General features: G+C 43.8%; 1 pseudogene; it reads left to right on the top strand.

The window, feature by feature from the left end:
- The first annotated feature begins 16,573 nt into the window (after window positions 1-16,573).
- On the top strand, window positions 16,574-16,691 carry LOC124726687 (annotated as a pseudogene).
- The last annotated feature ends 978 nt before the right edge of the window (window positions 16,692-17,669 follow it).

Raw genomic sequence — 17,669 nt, 5'->3', positions numbered from 1 at the left:
TAGTTGACGCCACTTCGGTGACTTGCTTGTCGATGAGGATGATATGGTGACGACAACACAACAGCCAGCCCCGAGCGGAGAAAATCTCCGACCCAGCCGGGAATCGAAACCGGACCCCTCGCATGACCTTCTGTCACGCAGACCACTCAGCTGTGGAGGCGGAACAAACATTATGTTAAAATGGTCTTTAGGTTGTGCTCCACTGCTTTGATAACTGTGTGTGTATGCATACCACCAAAAAGCTGCATCTAATTTCGACAACTTAGGTCGTCATTTGTCAGTTTAAAGGGCTCTATTAAGCACTTCCGCTTTAAGTGTTGCAGGACGCTTCATAAGCAGAAGAAACGAAATCCTTAGGGCAGAAAAGTAAAAGATATTCCTAGATGTAAGAGTAACTGAGGATGCGTTGTACTTTGCTTTGAGCCATTTTATTCTTCAGTATTTCCGGAGAAACTGTTTCTGTGTTTTTATAAGTGCTTCGCAATTGCTAAATAGGTACAAGAATTAGATATACGCCCTTATCTCTTCCTCCCCCACTCTCTATGTCCATCTGAACCTCATCCTCTCTTTGTCCGTCTCCTACTACTCCTCCCCCCTCTCTCTGTCTATCACTACCTGCTGACTCATTATGTCCATCTCCTCCACGCCCTTATCTCTCTTCATCCCCTCCTCACCGCTCTCTCATCCATCACCTTCTTCCCCCTCTCTGTGTCCGTTTAATTCCTGTCCCGCCTCTCACACTGTCCATCTCCTCTTCCCTTCCCTCTCGTATCTTGACCCTTGTTTATTGTTAGTGAAAAGGAAACATTGATCGGGAATTGAATCGCTTAAAATGAACGAGTAAATCAGTTGCGATCGTTGGTCTACGGAATATGAGAGAGAGAGCTTTCCAGCATCTGGATCTGTGCGAATAATATCTACAGTGACAGTATTTCGGAAAGTTTTATTCTGTGAACAGGAAGGACTATGCGGCTTCGGACGAGTCTAATCCATGTAGTATTCGCATCATAAGCCAATAAGCCGTAAACTAACTTCCCTGTTTTCTTTTTTTTTTAACCACTGCGAGGAAAGAAACAGAACGGAATAGTTTTGTGTATTCAGTTTTTATTAAGATTATATGTAAGTAGAAATATGTATGTAGGAGTAGCAATTTGTTTGAAGTTTAAATGCCCTGCCATTGTAGTAAAAACTGTCTGCGAGAAGGAAAACGAAACCGCAGATTTTCATTGCACAGCATTTTCTTTCTCGCAGTCGTTTTTAACAGGGAACCTGTACATTATTGTTCTGAATTATTCTTTGTTAATTTTGTAAACATTGCAAGTGAATAAATCGTCAAGATATTTCGACAATATATTTTGTGTAAAGTATCGTGCAAATTTCTCAAATAAATGGTCAAGAAGATTTCGAGCTTGTTGGGGACAACTTCCAACAACGACTTATACTTATTTTGTAGTGTAGATGCAACGACTTATACTTATTTTGTAGTGTAGATGACGTGTGACACGCACGACGTACTGATTACGCTAATTATATTTACTGCAGCATTATACCCGCATCCCTTAACGTTTATATTGACTAGCGGCTTTCTACTGAGTATTCTAGGCGCTTCAGTCTGGAACCGTGCGACCGGTGCGGTCGCAGGTTCGAATCCTGCTTCGGGCATGGATGTGTGTCATGTCCTTAGGTTAGTTAAGTTCAAGTAGTTCTAAGTTCTAGGGGACTGATGACCTCAGATGTTAAGTCCCATAGTGCTCAGAGCCATTTGAACAATTTCTATTGAGCAACGAAGACTATTACGATTTGAGAAAGTTCAGTTTACGTCCCATTTTTATGCCCTAGCAGCTTGGATATTTCCATGTCATAGGGTTGATAGTATTTTGTAGTTCCCCATACAGATACTGTTGAAGGTCGTCTATATTAAGACGGTAATTATATTGGCGAACTGTGATCAGTGTTGGGGTAAATATCATAAGACGTCTCACCATTGTTTTTGGTCCCACTCATTACGCACTTGATGCTAAGCTGTATCATGTGATTCATTTGCTTGGTACACACAACCGAAGATTTAGCAAGCTTGCAGTAGCGAGGGAAATCAGAGTCCAAGTGCATTTTTTCTGCTCCATGTTGGCAGCACTAACTCAACCACTATATGTCTTAAGCTCGCTGGGTTAACTGTATTGGATCAGCGGATAGCACTATTGGTAATGGTATCAACACATTTTATTAGAGTACCCCGTTAGTGTATGTACCAAGAATGTAATGAAGGGGGTGACACGTTTTCGGTATTCTTAAGGGACTAAAACCGCGGAGATTATTCACAGAATGCATCTCCAATATGGTGATAGCTGTCGTAGAGGATGAAAAATTTACGAGTAGATAAATCGTTTTAAACTTGGACGTGTATTTACGGCGAACAGTGTTCGGGTAAGGACATCCACTTCGGAAACCGACAGGAATATTGAAACAGCCAGAATTAACAATAGTGTGTATGAGTTGAAGACAAGCCTTGCTTCATCACTTAAAGTCGTCCGTGAAGCTCCAAACTATGGCAAAGTTCCTACTCAACGAGTAACAACTAAAGTCGTCCGTGAAGCTCCAAACTATGCCAAAGGTCCTACTCAACGAGTAACAACTTATGTGATAGACAAATAGGAACGTTTGGGAATGTCGATATTACATCTGAGGTGTCTTGAAAAGGAGGAACAGGACTTTCTCAATCGCATTGATGAGACGTGGAACCATCGCTACGAACCACAGACTATGCGCTAGAGCAAGGTTTGGAAAGAACCATCTTCGTGTACAGCAAAGTAGTTTAGAAACAAAACCTGTGCAGGGAAGATGATGACGACAAAGTTTTGGGATATGAAAGGTGCACTGTTGATTCGTTACAATCCTTAACGTTAAACGGTGAACAGTGAACAGTGACAGCTACTGAGAGGTTCTGCGACGTACGAAACCCTAAATCAAAAGAAAGAGGAGAGGGAAGATTTTACTTCAGGATAGTACCTGCCCTTGTACAGCCGGGAAAAGAACCCAGTGCATGCAAAAGCTTTGTTTCGAGTTGTCAGGGCACACACAGTGATTTTAACTTTTTTGATCTGATGAAGGAACACCTGAGTGAATCCAACTTTTCGTCGGATGACGAAGTTGTGAAGGCGATGCAAGGGTGAACGTGAACGATGCTCCAAAGCTTCGTCCAGAACGGTGTAAGGAAGTTTATTAAGAGATGGACTAGTTGCGTAGAGGTTGTAGGACATGACGTAGAGAAAGTATGTTACATGTGGAGAAAGTATGTTATACTGAATACAGTTCCGCATTACGAGCTCATCTAGTATCGGATCAGATTTGTGACTGTATTCAGGACTTCTTTGCAACGGAACTCAACAATTTGTCCTTAATGGAACAAAATCGACACATATAATTTCAGGAGTACCCCATGGAACTGTGATACTACCGTTACTAATTACAATATATATGATGAATCACATCTCCGAAAGACATGTCCGAAAGAACAGACACCACGTATGTGATTACAATGAGGACGATCAATTGATCACTTCAGTGCAGATGCGCACCACGCTCCAATTGTTACTTGAATCGGCAAAATGCAACGAGTAATGAGGATAATGGGCTAGGGACATTGCGTCACTAGTGTACCTATAAGTTGAGAATTTGGGCTGACGGGGGGCGTGATAGGATAGTCCACGCAGATGCGATGACTACTGTGTCCACATGGTCAGCCGGCACGGTAGCTCAGCGTGTTCGGTCAGAGGGTTATCTGCCTTCTGTAATAAAAAAAACTGAGCTAATGGATCAACGATTAATTTCAGCAAGCATCATGGGACGCTTTCCCCGAACAAATTCAGCGACCAACAACGGACAAAATGAGATAAAAAAGCGTGTTCGGTCAGAGGGTTAGCCGCCCTCTGTAACAAAAAAACTGAGTTAATGGATCGACGATGAACTTTGAACAAGAGTCATGTGACGTTCGCCCTGAATAAACAGAACGAACAAAAACGAACAAAATTATACAAAAAATGGTGCAGTGGTCAGTCCATATGAGTTGTAAGCGGGAAACCCGGGTTCACATACTGGTCCGGCACAAATTTTTGACTTTTCCCATTGATTTAAATCAGTGTCCATTTGCAGCTAATGTCAATAATTCCTTTGTGTCTTGATTGCCACCTTTTTTGTTTAGTCAATACTGTCATTTCTGAAAGTTTGTCCGTATTGTTCCTATTCACTCTATATGTAAACGATCCAGTGGATCGGCAGAAGCTCTATAATACTATTCGTAGATGATGCAGCTATCTATAATAAGGAAGCAACGCTATAAAACTGTACTGAAGTGCAGGAAGACCTACAGAGAATCCATAATCGCTGCAGGGTCTGGTAGTTGACCTTGGGAATAAATAAATGTAACGTATTGCTCATGAATAGGTGAAGAAGTCCACTACTCTATGATTACACTACTGGCGGCAGATCACTGGAAGGATCAGCTACCGTAAAATACAGAGGTGTAATCATCCGGAGAGTTATTTTGTTTTGGTTGCATTGGCTTTCGGCGCGTACCTGTTCAGCCAGTTCATTAGTGAATTGTCAGTGATGGCGATACAAACGTAAGGACAACTCAGCATCCAGTCCTCAGGCGGAGGAAAAAAACCCGACCGGGCTGGGAATCGAACCCAGGTCCCTCCGCTAGGCAATTCGCCGCGCTGACCGTGCAACTATTGAGGTGGACCATCCGCACACTTCATGGGAAGTATCTTAATGAGCCCTATACACACACCAACCGATTGTCCATCCGGCGGAGTGACCAATACCGTGTACAGCCAACACACTTCCCGACCAACTTAGCGATTACAGCGCCGTAGTGACAAAAGCCGAACTTTTGTCGGTCCGTTGACACGACAGTGCCTAGCGCTACACAGGGCATAATTTGTTGTGTGAAGTGGTTGGGGGGGGGGGGGTTGTAGGGGTCTCTTGTAGGGTGGTCATATCCAACCGACGGCCGACTACTCAAGTTGGTCGGTCGATTGGCCAAAGCGTCTACATACAATAAGTTTTTCGGCCGGTCGTGTGTAGGGCCCTCAAGGAATGTAAATTCATCTACGATATGGTTTACAAAGAATGAGCGCTGCATACCAGTAATCTGAAGTGGCTGGATTAAGAGACTAGATAAAGAGGACCAAAGAAGAGCGGCACGTATCCTCTCGATATCGTTTAGTTGGTATCATAGTGTTATTGCCGATCTCAACAAATTCCAGTGGTAGACAATACAAGAGAGGTGTTGTGCTTCAGGGAGGGGTTTGCTATTGAAGTTAGAAGAGAGTACGTGCCGAGAAGAGTTGGGCAACATATTAGTTCTGCCAAATACGCCTCGCGAAATTCACTACTGGCCATTAAAATTGCTACACCAAGAAGAAATGCAGATGGTAAACGGGTATTCATTGGACAAATATATTATACCATAACTGACATGTGATTACATTTTCACGCAATTTGGGTGCATAGACCCTGAGCAACCAGTACCCAGAACAACCACCTCTGGCCGTAATAACGGGCTTGATACGCCTGGACATTGAGTCAAACAGAGCTTGGATGGCGTTTACAGCTACAGCTGCCTATGCAGCTTCAACACGATACCACAGTTCATCAAGAGTAGTGACTGGTGTATTGTGACGAGCCAGTTGCTCGGCCACCATTGACCAGACGTTTTCAGTCGGTGAGAGATCTGGAGAATGTGCTGGCCAGGGCAGCAGTCGAACATTTTTTGTATCCAGAAAGGCCCGTACAGGACCTGCAACATGCGGTCGTGCAGTATCTTGCTGAAATGTAGGGTTTCGCTGGGATCGAACGGAGGGTAGAGCCACTGGTCGTAACACATGTGAAATGTAATGTCCACTGTTCAAAGTGCCGTCGATGCGAACAAGAGGTGACCGAGACGTGTAACCAATGGTTAATCGCTGAGTACACCATCCCAGGCGCTCGTGTCTGAGATGCAGCGTGAAGGGTGACCGCAGCCATGGTCTCCGAGCTGATAGTCCATGCTGCTGCAAACGTCGTCGAACTGTTCGTGCAGATGGTTGTTGTCTTGCAAACGTCCCCATCTGTTGATTTAGGGATCGAGACGTGGCTGCACGATCCGTTGCAGCCATGCGGATAAGATGCCTGTCGACTACTAGTGATACGAGGCCGTTGGGATCCAGCACGGCGTTCCGTGTTACCCTCCTGAACCCACCGATTCCATATTCTGCTAGCAGTCATTGGATCGACCATTGCGAGGAGCAATGTCGCGATACGATAAACCGGAATCGCGACAGGCTACAATCCGACGTTTATCAAAGTCGCAAACGTGATGGTACGCATTTCTCCTCCTTACGCGAGGCATCACAACAACGTTTCACCAGGCAACGCCGGTCAATTGCTGTTTGTGTATGAGAAATTGGTTGGAAACTTTCCTCATGTCAGCACGTTGTAGGTGTCGCCACCGGCGCCAACCTTGTGTGAATGCTCTGAAAAGCTAATCATTTGCATATCACAGCATCTTCTTCCTGTCGGTTAAATTTCGCGTCTGTAGCACGTCATCTTCTTGGTGTAGCAATTTTAATGGCCAGTAGTGTAACTACAACGAGGTAATTCGAAAAATTAGAGCTAACACTGAGCTTTACCGACAATCACTCTCCCCACACGCTGTTCGCTAATGGAACAGGGAAGGGGGCAACAGACAGTGGTAAGAGAAGCACTCTCCACCACGCTTACGGAGTGTGGATATGGATGTAGATATACTTGCACTTCTGCTTTTCCTATAAACTTTCTCTCTTAGAAAAATATGCTTTTGCCTTTTGATTTGCTCTCGTACGCCTAGCTCGACAATGTTGGAAGTTTTACAGAAATGGAATTTCAAGGTACTTACCAGTTGTTGCCGCTATACGGACTCCTGTCGCCTGCCGCATCAATGGAGAAAATTATGGCGCTGGTCCATTGCGTTCACAGTAAACACGCATGGCCGGTAGTTGACCACCTTCCCGACGTCACGTCGCGGCCCGGCTGGCGGGCACATCGCAGCCAGTACCTTACCAGCGTTCGCGATGCCACGGCGGTGGCCGAGCGTGTCGGGCGTGCAGGCTCGGTGCCGCATCCCGCCGGGGATGAATGGAGCCGTCTCGGCTGTAGCCAGGTCGTGCTACCGGCGCGCCTTAATGGGTCCCAAACTGGTGAGTAATGGCGCATTGTTGCACGTTCGTCGTTCCCAGAGCGGTTCGCGCGCATGCGCCGATCCGGCGGGGGCACGAGCGGGCTGCACGGCCGGCGGCCGTGAGACGCCGCGGTCACGACCTGTCCGCTGTCCGCGCAGCCAGCGCTCGCCGGGACCTCCGCTGGAGTCCCACTGTCTGGGCTGGCCGTCCTGGTCGCCCCTCGTGTTTACCAGATGGAAGAGGAGCAGGGAGGGCCGACGTACTATAGTGGATTAAGGATGCCTAAAATAGTACTCGAACCCAAATTCCGTTGTACCAATAACGACTGTGAACAATTTTAATAAACAATTTTGGAACAGCGATCATATTTATATATAAACTGGTTGGTTGACGTGAGGTAGAGGGAGAAGAGGTAGGCGGAGCATCTTTGTACTTAAGCGTATGCCCGTCACTTGCTGGCACCAGTTGACATCACAGCAGCTGAGAAGAGTGCTCCACCTACCATCTTCGAAGGATGCCATGGGTATAACAAGTCTTATTGTATTTTATCCTTATAAACATTTTGCCATATTTTATTGTCAATATAGTAAGGTTTATATTACTTTCTAAATTAAATTACAGGTCTGATGATGGTCATGTGATATGACCGAAACGGGCCACCTATGTTCTTGTAGCATACGTGGTGCGATCAAGACTGAATTTAAAAAGAAAATTTTTTAAAAATAACGACTGTGTCATCTCCATCGATCGAATTTTTTGAACTGACGTTCACTCAGTCATTAATTCCTTCATACAGTCAACCACACTTGTGTTTTGAGTATACCATCAAGAAGGGGAACTTCCAGGAATGAAGAACGACTTAAATTGTACAGGGTAATTCAGCTGGCCCTATAGCTGGGTTTTATGCAACCCGCAATGCCTCCAAAATCCACGCGCGAGATTTTCATATCCTCTCTCATTCACTATGCGCAAACTATTAGTCCCACAGAAAAAATGAACAGTACCTTTTTGTAGTAAATTTAATGTAGTTAAATTTCGCACTGGGATATTTGCTGGAGGCCACAGTTTCGAGTTATTCAAGAAATCCACGTTTGAAGGTCATATTTGTACGTTTTTCTTGAGTAGTTCGGAAACTTCTTCCAACGTAAACGTACCCCAGTACAAAATTTAACTACATTGAATTTTCTACAAAAATAATCCTGTTAATTTTTTCTGTAGGATTAATAGTTTGTGCACAGCGAGCAAGAGAATATGAAAATCTAGTATTTAAAGGTGTTAAGGATTACATACAGCCGCGCGGGATTAGCCGAGCGGTCTGGCAGCAGTAGTCATGGACTGTTCGGCTGGTCTCGGCGGAGGTTTGTGTCCTCCCTCGGGCATGGGTGAGTGTGTTTGTCCCTAGGATAATTTAGGTTAAGTAGTGCGTAAGTTTAGGTACTGATGACGTTAGCAGTTAGTCCCATAAAAAAAAATTGCATACAACACATCGTTAGGGTCAGATGAATCGCCTTGTATATCGGTGAAACCGAAGTCAACAGACAAAATTTCGGAGGCTTTTCGAGGATAATTTCTGTTCTGGCTCTAGGCAGTATGGGACTAAAGATCTCTGTTCTGCTTCTAGGCACTATGGGACTTAAGATCTGAGGTCATCAGTCCCCTAAAAATTAGAACTTGTAACCTCCCCAACAGAAAAATTATATAATAACCTCCCAACAGTAAAAAATATATAATTATAGCATTCATATTCTGCGTAGCCTACCAACAGATAAATGAATTCCGTAACCTACCAATAATACAATGTGACTAATCTCTCAATTAAATTGTGGCTCACTTATAAACTTTCAATAATTGACTGTGAATTTAAACTGGTAAATTTTGGACGTCAGCAGCGCTGCGTCATGGCCCTGAAAGATCATTCTGAATAAAAAATGAAAATTCTTACCTCAATAAAGTCGCCAGACAACGCGTATATATCTGCCCCTATAAGAAATTTTTGTGGCACAGCTCAGTGCAATGCTGGCCAATAGATTCGTCACGTATGAAAAGGAACAACTGATTTTTCTTTACAATAATTGGGATGACCATGGATTGGAGAAATTAGTAAATTCTTTAAATTGAGATGAATGATTGTCAAAAAGTTAATTTTTATTAGAAAGATTATTATTAAGAGATTTCTTTTTAAAAACGTTTACATGGTACTTGATGTAACAATACTACGTATGCTTTTACCTTGTACTACGATGAACAGGCACCACCATCGCTCCCCCACGACCGGCCCAGCCAACTCCACACACACGACTGCTTGCTAGCAACTACTTACTCCTACTGCTACACAGTTCCTACTGCTGACAACACTGCTCTCTGGTCTGAGATTCTCTTATAGCTTACATATCGCAGGCAGCGCGAGAGCAATCTATCGAAATTACATCTGCTCGAGTGCGCTAGCAACAAATTCCTTAATTATGGACCTCTTACAAACTACTTAAACATAACTAACCTAAGGACATCACACACATCCATGCCCGAAGCAGAGTTCGAATCTGCGACCGTAGCAGCAGTGCGGTTCCGGACTGAATCGCCTAGAACCGCTCGGCCACAGCGGCCGGCCAATTTCTGTTCCGGTAGAAGTGACATATCTGGTGGTTCGTTACAGAGTAATTTCATTTCCTTTGTACGTGGTTTAGTCGCGATGGGCCTGTTTCATAGCTAGTTCGGTCACGTGATAACAATCGACTTATTTTCTTCGATTCATTGAAGAGCCTAGTTCCTGGGAGTCCGGTCGATGCTCACATGGATCGGTTTATTGCAATTGTTGCAGCCGAGAAAATAGCGAGTCAAACTCCTAGTGCTCTTGAGAGTGCAAGACAGTCTGTAAGTAGCCTGTTTGTATGTTGGCAGTGCTACAGGTTGTGTTAATATCGCTGACAGTGCTCTGCGCCCTCGGCAAGAGATTCTGTGGTTGGACGGACTAGCAGTTAGAGAGTGGATAGAGAAGTGCATGGGCTGTCACTAAGCAAAGGCAACTGCAGTTAAGAAACTGAATAAATCATAATTGCGTTATTCCTCCGTAACGAGCCACTGGATACCACAGGTCCCGTATATCAAAATGTTAGGATAATATCCCTGTAGGGAGTAACAGGTCTGTACCTAATTCAGCTGATGTCAAGGAATTCGCAGTTATCTAATTAATTTCGATGTATTTAGTACAGTTGCGGTTCGTCAATAGCGTCTGTTCTTTCAGACATGCATGTAAGTAATATCCCTGAATAGCCTCTTAAATTTTGTGACTGGTGTTCGGATCCACTCTGAACATGAGTAAGCATGAGAAGCCTCTGCTGGCCGCCTCTGTAAAGTAAATTAACAACCAGCTACAGCCAGTGCTAATCTGTTCACATGGTCAATTACAAGAATTACTTTTAGACTGCGTTTTCAGAATCAGTTATAAATTACAATATTATGAACGGGTGAGTGCTGTACCTGGAGAATAGTGCACCTGGGAACACATGTTGTTTACTACTCGGTGTTTCACGCTAGTGAATGATTCCAGAATCACATTAAGGAATGCGCACTGGAGGCTGCCATAAGCACTTTACGGACTTTTCTACTGTTTTTGTTGATGTGAGAGATGAGATTGTGTTTCGTGCAGCGTTTGTAAATATGATGAGTTTTACATACGTAACTGCCGTATAATATATAAAAGCTGTTTGGGAATATTGTTAATTCTTCAGTTACAGAATTTTGTGGAGAGTAAAATTCTGTAAATTCTTACTTAACGCTCGGTCGGTTAAGCCATGCTTAGTCAGCTAGGCACCATATTGTACCTCTAAATGGAAGAAGGCTCCTTCCATGGAACAGTTGATATTTAAAAATGAACTGAGTTTTTTAATGTTTGAACGATTTTCTCTGTCTTCAAAGTGGCAAGTTGTGTTAGTTGCTAAAAGCTTCTATTTCAAACTGTTTTTAACTTACTGGTTTCTGATTATACCTCTCCTTTATTTGATTTCGATTACTGATTATTGGTGTGTAGCAGAGTAACAAATAGACTATTAAATATATAACTGAGAAGATTTTCTCGATTACAACAGTTTTAAATTTGAGTAGAAATTTGTTCCTAGGTGCATGACCATGTTGTACCTTGGAACACTTTTTCATATTTGGAAAAATGTTAATTCACCGGGGTGTTGTGATTGAAATGCTGTGTAGAAAGCAGAACATTCAAATGTTGTCATTACTACACATTTACAAAAAATTCACGAGGGAAACTTTCAACATGTTGCAGTAAACATTTCTTCAGAAAAAAATCAATCGAAGTTTTTACAAATTTACTGTTTCATTTCGTATATCAAAACCACTTGGAAAACATGAACTTTATTAACGTAAACAGAAGCGTAACTAATAGCATAATCACAGTCCATGTAGTCACCTGCATACGGAATCCCATCAGTGACTCATTAAACTACGTAAGTGGACAATAGATTTTGGGAGCACTTAATTTATGTATTACATGATAACAATTACTGACAGTGTGTTCTGTACTCGAAATGTCGCAAAGCATTGTCATGTAATAAACTTCGTACCCTTAATACACTGTGAAGCAATTAGCGTATCTTAGCATTATCAGCAGAAGATGACAAACGTTTTGTACAGCAAGCTAAAGTTTATACCCAACTTGGGGTCACTATAATGCCTGACTGACTTTGATATCGATTTCAGAGAAGGTTTTTTTTCTTATAGAAGCAATTTTTACATGTTTTGGTGAATTGAATACATGACACAAATATCAAACTACACTCATCAATTAACTGATAATTTATTTTAGTATTGCCAATAAGCAAGTCATGTGTAATTTTATAAGTAATACAGGCAATTTAGATGCGGAAATATTTAATCTGAAGGCCCATTGTGCTTAAAAAGATTGAATTTAGTTTTCAACTAGCGCTGCTTAACCTATAAATTTTATCAGTATTGCCAATTTGCAATCCAAGTGTATTTAGCTTTTTAGTCTCACTGAACAATTAAATCATGACAGTACTGCCACGTATGTTTTGTGTTAAAGGTCTTCCATATTTTGAGACATAAGTTTATTTTGGTGTAAAGTTTGATTTTTTTTTCAAGATTGGAGACTGTGTTGGTTTATACTTGCATGTTAGCATAAATGTGGTTTAAGTGATAAAACACTTCACTGGTGTCGTCAAGAGTAATCATTTTAGTACGGTTTGTTGTGCTAAAATTTCGGAAAATGTGACGTGGGCAGATAATCTCGCTACCGCAGGTGCTTTCGAGATCAAATGTAACAAAAAATCAATAATAGACGTTAAATATTACTGCATTGCTTGCTGCATGAGTTTGCACTGTTATAAAACAATTTAGACACGAAAGTAACATTCACCCCTCCCTCCTCTCCCCACAACATTCGAAAACAAGGAAGGAACATTAAAGTTTAGTGTCCCATAGACGAGAAGGTCATTAGAGACGGAGCAAAAATTCGTATTGAGAAAAGATGGGGAAGAAAACTGGTCCAGCCTCTTCAAGGGAACCATCTCACAATTTGCTCTAAATCTTTAAGGAAAATCACGATCGTAAAGAATTTTCGAAAGACTTGGACAAAATTTCCACTTGGTGCAATGAAAGCTGTGGATAAAGGTAAGATAATGCCTAGAACAAAGAGGAAGCACAGTACAGTTTCACATTACAAGATTAGTGGTGAAATTCATGAATACATCACGTCGTATAAGAATTTAGGTGTAATATTAAGAAGCGATGTGAAATGGGACGATCACTTAAAATCAGTATTATGGTAGGTGAAAGGGAGATTTAAATTTATTGGAAGGGTTATCTGAAAATACAGAGCCTATGTAACGGAAATTGCATACAAGACGTTAGTGGAGCCATTTCTAGAGCTTTGCTCCAGTTTTTGCGCTGCTAGTATCGTAACAGCTCAATGCAGACCACGAAAGTTTTAACAGAAGTATTAGAGGTACTTAAGCAGGGCTCGTTTGTACAAAGAAGACGTTGTTCTCGTGAAACCAGTAGGCAGCATTTAGAGAAATTCTTTTTGAAGAAGGCTTTGCCATCATTAGCTGCCAACAACGTATATGCAGATGTAGATGTGGGACCTAAATCTAGGTGTTCGGAGGGGTATGTTAGTCGCTGTCTTCCTGAATACGATTGTAATGTCTACTATTGCGCCAGATCGCTCAGTCATTGCGTTATGGGTCGTGTCCATTCCCTCTCTGTCTATCCATGTCTAATTCTTTCTGCTTCATAGTTCCATTCTGATTATTACTGTTCTCCGCGTGTGAACCCTTACTGCTTTCTTTTTCATTTGCCGATACTCCGTACGTTCAAGGTAATATAGCAGGTAGCTGCGAGACCTGCTGTTCAAGGTCAGTGGCGATTAGGTTGTTCTGTCGCTAAGAGGCGCCCAGCGTGGAGCACTGGATTCGTGATCTGCGGGAATAAAAAGGACAGCCGGACGTGGGAGGTATCTGCGGACCAATCACAGCAGCTTTGTGGCGGTCGCTCCCATCTGGAGCCGCCCCCTTCCCCTGGCCCCTACCGCCCCCCCTGCCCCCCTCTCAACCCAGCGGTATTAAATGCCTGCGGACGGCGCGATTTCTGCGGCCAACCGCAGACTCGAGACGTGATATCCTGCCGCCGGCCCGGTTCCCATAAAGATCACCGACAACACCGCAATCACCTCGAGAACATCATCCTTAAAGCCCCGTAATGAGGCCCCTGCGCGTCGCTCATCTTATTTAAAGCTTCGGGTCTACCCCAAAAGGCACACTTTGTTCTTTGTTCCGTGTATCGCAGGTGTTCGGTGCCACTCGTGCATTGTGGTTAAGCGCGCACTGAGACTACTGACTTGAGAACGTTCCGAAAGGCCTCCACCGTGTAATGACAAAACAATGGCGGAACGTAGGCGTCTCTAGTGGGAAAATGGGACACACCTGGAAAATGTTAGAGTATGCTCTGCTGAATGCATCGAGAGCAATGCTGGCCGAAAGGAGGGGACCTGCTGTTGAAAATATGATTTCTTCTAACAACAAAACATCAATGATGACTTCTACTCAAATTGTTATGAGCAACGCAATGATTTGCTAAGAAGTATCTTCTTTAAAGTAAGAAGTTTAGTCAGTAAAATTAACATCTTTAAAGTAACTATATTTCTTGACATCTTGACATGTGTCTTTACTTGTACTGCATACTACAGGGCAATTCAAAAAGAGAGAACAGATTTCAGTTGTTTATTACCGACAAGCTGTGAAAGATACACTATTGGCCATTAAAATTGCTACACCACGAAATTCAACCGACAGGAAGAAGATGCTGTGATATGCAAATGAGTAGCTTTTCAGAGCATTCACGCAAGGTTGGCGCCGGTGGCCACACCTACAACGTGCTGACATGAGGAAAGTTTCCAACCGATTTCTCATACACAAACAGCAGTTGACCGGGGTTTCCTGGTGAAACGTTGTTGTGATGCCTCGTGTAAGGAGGAGAAATGCGTACCATCACGTTTCCGACTTTGATAAAGGTCGCATTGTACCCTATCGCGATTGCGGTTTATCGTAACGCGACATAGCTGCTCGCGTTGGTCGAGATCCAATGACTGTTAGCAGAATATGGAATCAGTGGGTTCAGGAGGGTAGTACGGAACGCCGTGCTGGATCCCAACGGCCTCGTATCATTAGCAGTCGAGATGACAGGCATCTTATCCACATGGCTGTAACGGATCGTGCAGAGACGTCTCGATCCCCAAGTCAATAGATGGGGACGTTTGCAAGACAGCCATCTGCACGAACAGTTCAGCGACGTTTGCAGCAGCATGGACTATCAGCTCGGAGACCATGGCTGCGGTTACCCTTGACGCTGCATCACAGACAGGAGCGCCTGCAGTGGTGTACTCAACGACGAACTTGGGTGCACGAATGGCAAAACGCCATTTTTCGGATGAATCCAGGTTCTGTTTACAGCATCATGATGGTAGCAACCGTGTTTGGCGACATCGCGGTGAACGCATATTGGAAGCGTGTATTCGTCATCGCCATACTGGCGTATCACCCGGCGTGATGGTATGGCGTGCCATTGGTTACACGTCTCGGTCACCTCTTGTTCGCCTTGACGGCACTGTGAACAGTGGACGTTACATTTCAGATGTGTTACGACCCCTGGCTCTACCCTTCATTCGATCCCTGCGAAACCCTACATTTCAGCAGGATAACGCACGATCGCATGTTGCAGGTCCTGTACGGGCCTTTCTGGATGCACCAAATGTTCGACTGCTGCCCTGGCCAGCATTTTCTCCGGATCTCGCACCAATAGAAAATGTCTGGTCAATGGTGGCCGAGCAACTGGCTCGTCACAATATGCCAGTCACTACTCTTGATGAACTGTGGTATCGTGTTGAAGCTGCATGGGCAGCTGTACCTGTACACGCCATCCAAGCTCTGTTTGACCCAATGCCCAAGCGTATCAAGGCCGTTATTACGGCCAGAGGTGGTTGTTCTGGGTACTAATTTCTCAGGATCTATGCACCCAAACTGCGTGAAAATGTAATCACATGTCAGTTCTAGTATAATATATTTGTCCAATGAATACCCGTTTATCATCTGCATTTCTTCTTGGTGTAGCAATTTTAATGGCCAGTAGTGTATAAACAGATTGCGCGTATCACTGGATAAAGGAGGGTCCACAGTTTACGTTTGCGAAGACACGATTCCATATACTCAACATGAGCGACATGTACGAAACGTTAGTCCATTTCATTTTGCGCACCAATCAACAGGTCCTTTTATTGAATCCCTAGCTTCAACTACTAGGTTTGTCAGCTCATTAAGAGTGGTCGCCAAAGGTGGGACAAAGGCTCTGTTTTTTATGTACACCCGCAGAAAAAAATCGGAATATGTAAGGTCTAGTGACCTGCGAGGCCAAAATCAATTAACTACTTCCTGTTGTCTACTTCCTCCAATCCAACATTGTAGGTCGGTGTTGCTAACGCCGTACCTCAAGGTGAACGTGAGGCGGGTCGTCGTCATTCATAAAAATCAAATCACTGGAATCTTCGTGAAGTTAAGGAAACAGGCAATTTTGCAGCATGTACAGGTATGGTACTCCTTTCAAAGTTTCCTTCACAAAAAAGAAAGGCTCATAAACTTCGTGAACAGAAACATTCATTTTCAGTGAGTCTCTTTCATGTTCGATGACGACGCCAGGATTTTCTGTCTCCAAAATTCGTACATTATGGTGGTTTACTTTGCGCGATAGATGACATATCGATTCGTCGGAAAATGTGTCCTCTTCCATACCCTGGAGAACTGAAATGCAAAATTCGTACATTCTGTTATGGTCGCCGGTAAGCAATTGCTGCAGGCAACAGCCTTGCCGCAGTGGATACACCGGTTCCTGTGAGATCACCGAAGTTAAGCGCTGTCGGGCGTGGTCGGCACTTGGATGGGTGACCATCCAGGCCGCCATGTGCTGTTGCCATTTTTCGGGGTGCACTCAGCCTCGTGATGCCAATTAAGGAGCTACTCGACCGAATAGTAGGGGCTCCGGTCACAGAAAACCATAATAACGACCGGAAGAGCGGTGTGCTGACCCCACGCCCCTCCTATCCGCATCCTCCACTGAGGATGACACGGCAGTCGGATGGTCCCGGTAGGCCACTCGTGGCCTGAAGACGGAGTGCTAAGCAACTGCTACAGTACCTGCAAATTGTAAGGACTCATATACAGGTTTCGTCTCAGAAGACGTCACACCGTAGTTTGAAGAAACTAAAGTTCCTGGCCCGCCCAATTTGAGGGTTTCCGCGGGCTCCGTACGAACGCATCTCGGATACGCTCGAAATTTTTATCAGGCGAGCGTGACCGACCAATGATCTTCCCTTTACAAATGCAACCATCTTCGAAGAATTGACATGTCAGTCACAAATCTGATTGTGCATAAGTGGCTCTTTGCTGAATCGACGACGGAACGTTATGTTGCACTTGAACAACGGACTGCTTGACGCAAATAGAAGACACAAAATGATTTGTCTTGTGGTGTAGTCGACATGTTGCTACGAACGAACAGCAATGCAGCTGTGTTAAAACGTTGAAACTTTCTCTATCCAATGAAAAGTGCAATGTAAAAATATGTGTGAAATCTTTTGGGACTTAACTGCTTCGGTCATCAGACCCTAAGCTTACACACTACATAACCTAAATTATCCTAAGGACAAGCACACACACCCATGCCCGAGGGAGGACTCGAACCTCCGCCGGGACCAGCCGCACAGTCCAGGACTGCAGCGCCATAGACCGCTTGGCTAATCCCGCGCGGCCATGCGCAGTGTGTTTCTACCTTTTATAATTTGTCTGTAATAAACAACTGAAATGTGTTTTCTCTTTTTCTATCATCCCGTACTTTCCTCGCATGTTATTTTTAGTATCTGTTTCTTCCTTCTTTATCTGCTCATTTATTCTG

This window comes from Schistocerca piceifrons, chromosome 1 (genome assembly GCF_021461385.2).
Source record: "Schistocerca piceifrons isolate TAMUIC-IGC-003096 chromosome 1, iqSchPice1.1, whole genome shotgun sequence".
In the NCBI taxonomy this organism is placed as follows: domain Eukaryota; kingdom Metazoa; phylum Arthropoda; class Insecta; order Orthoptera; family Acrididae; genus Schistocerca; species Schistocerca piceifrons.
Note: the sequence above shows the minus strand (reverse complement) of the source record. Positions and strands in the feature narration are given on the sequence as shown.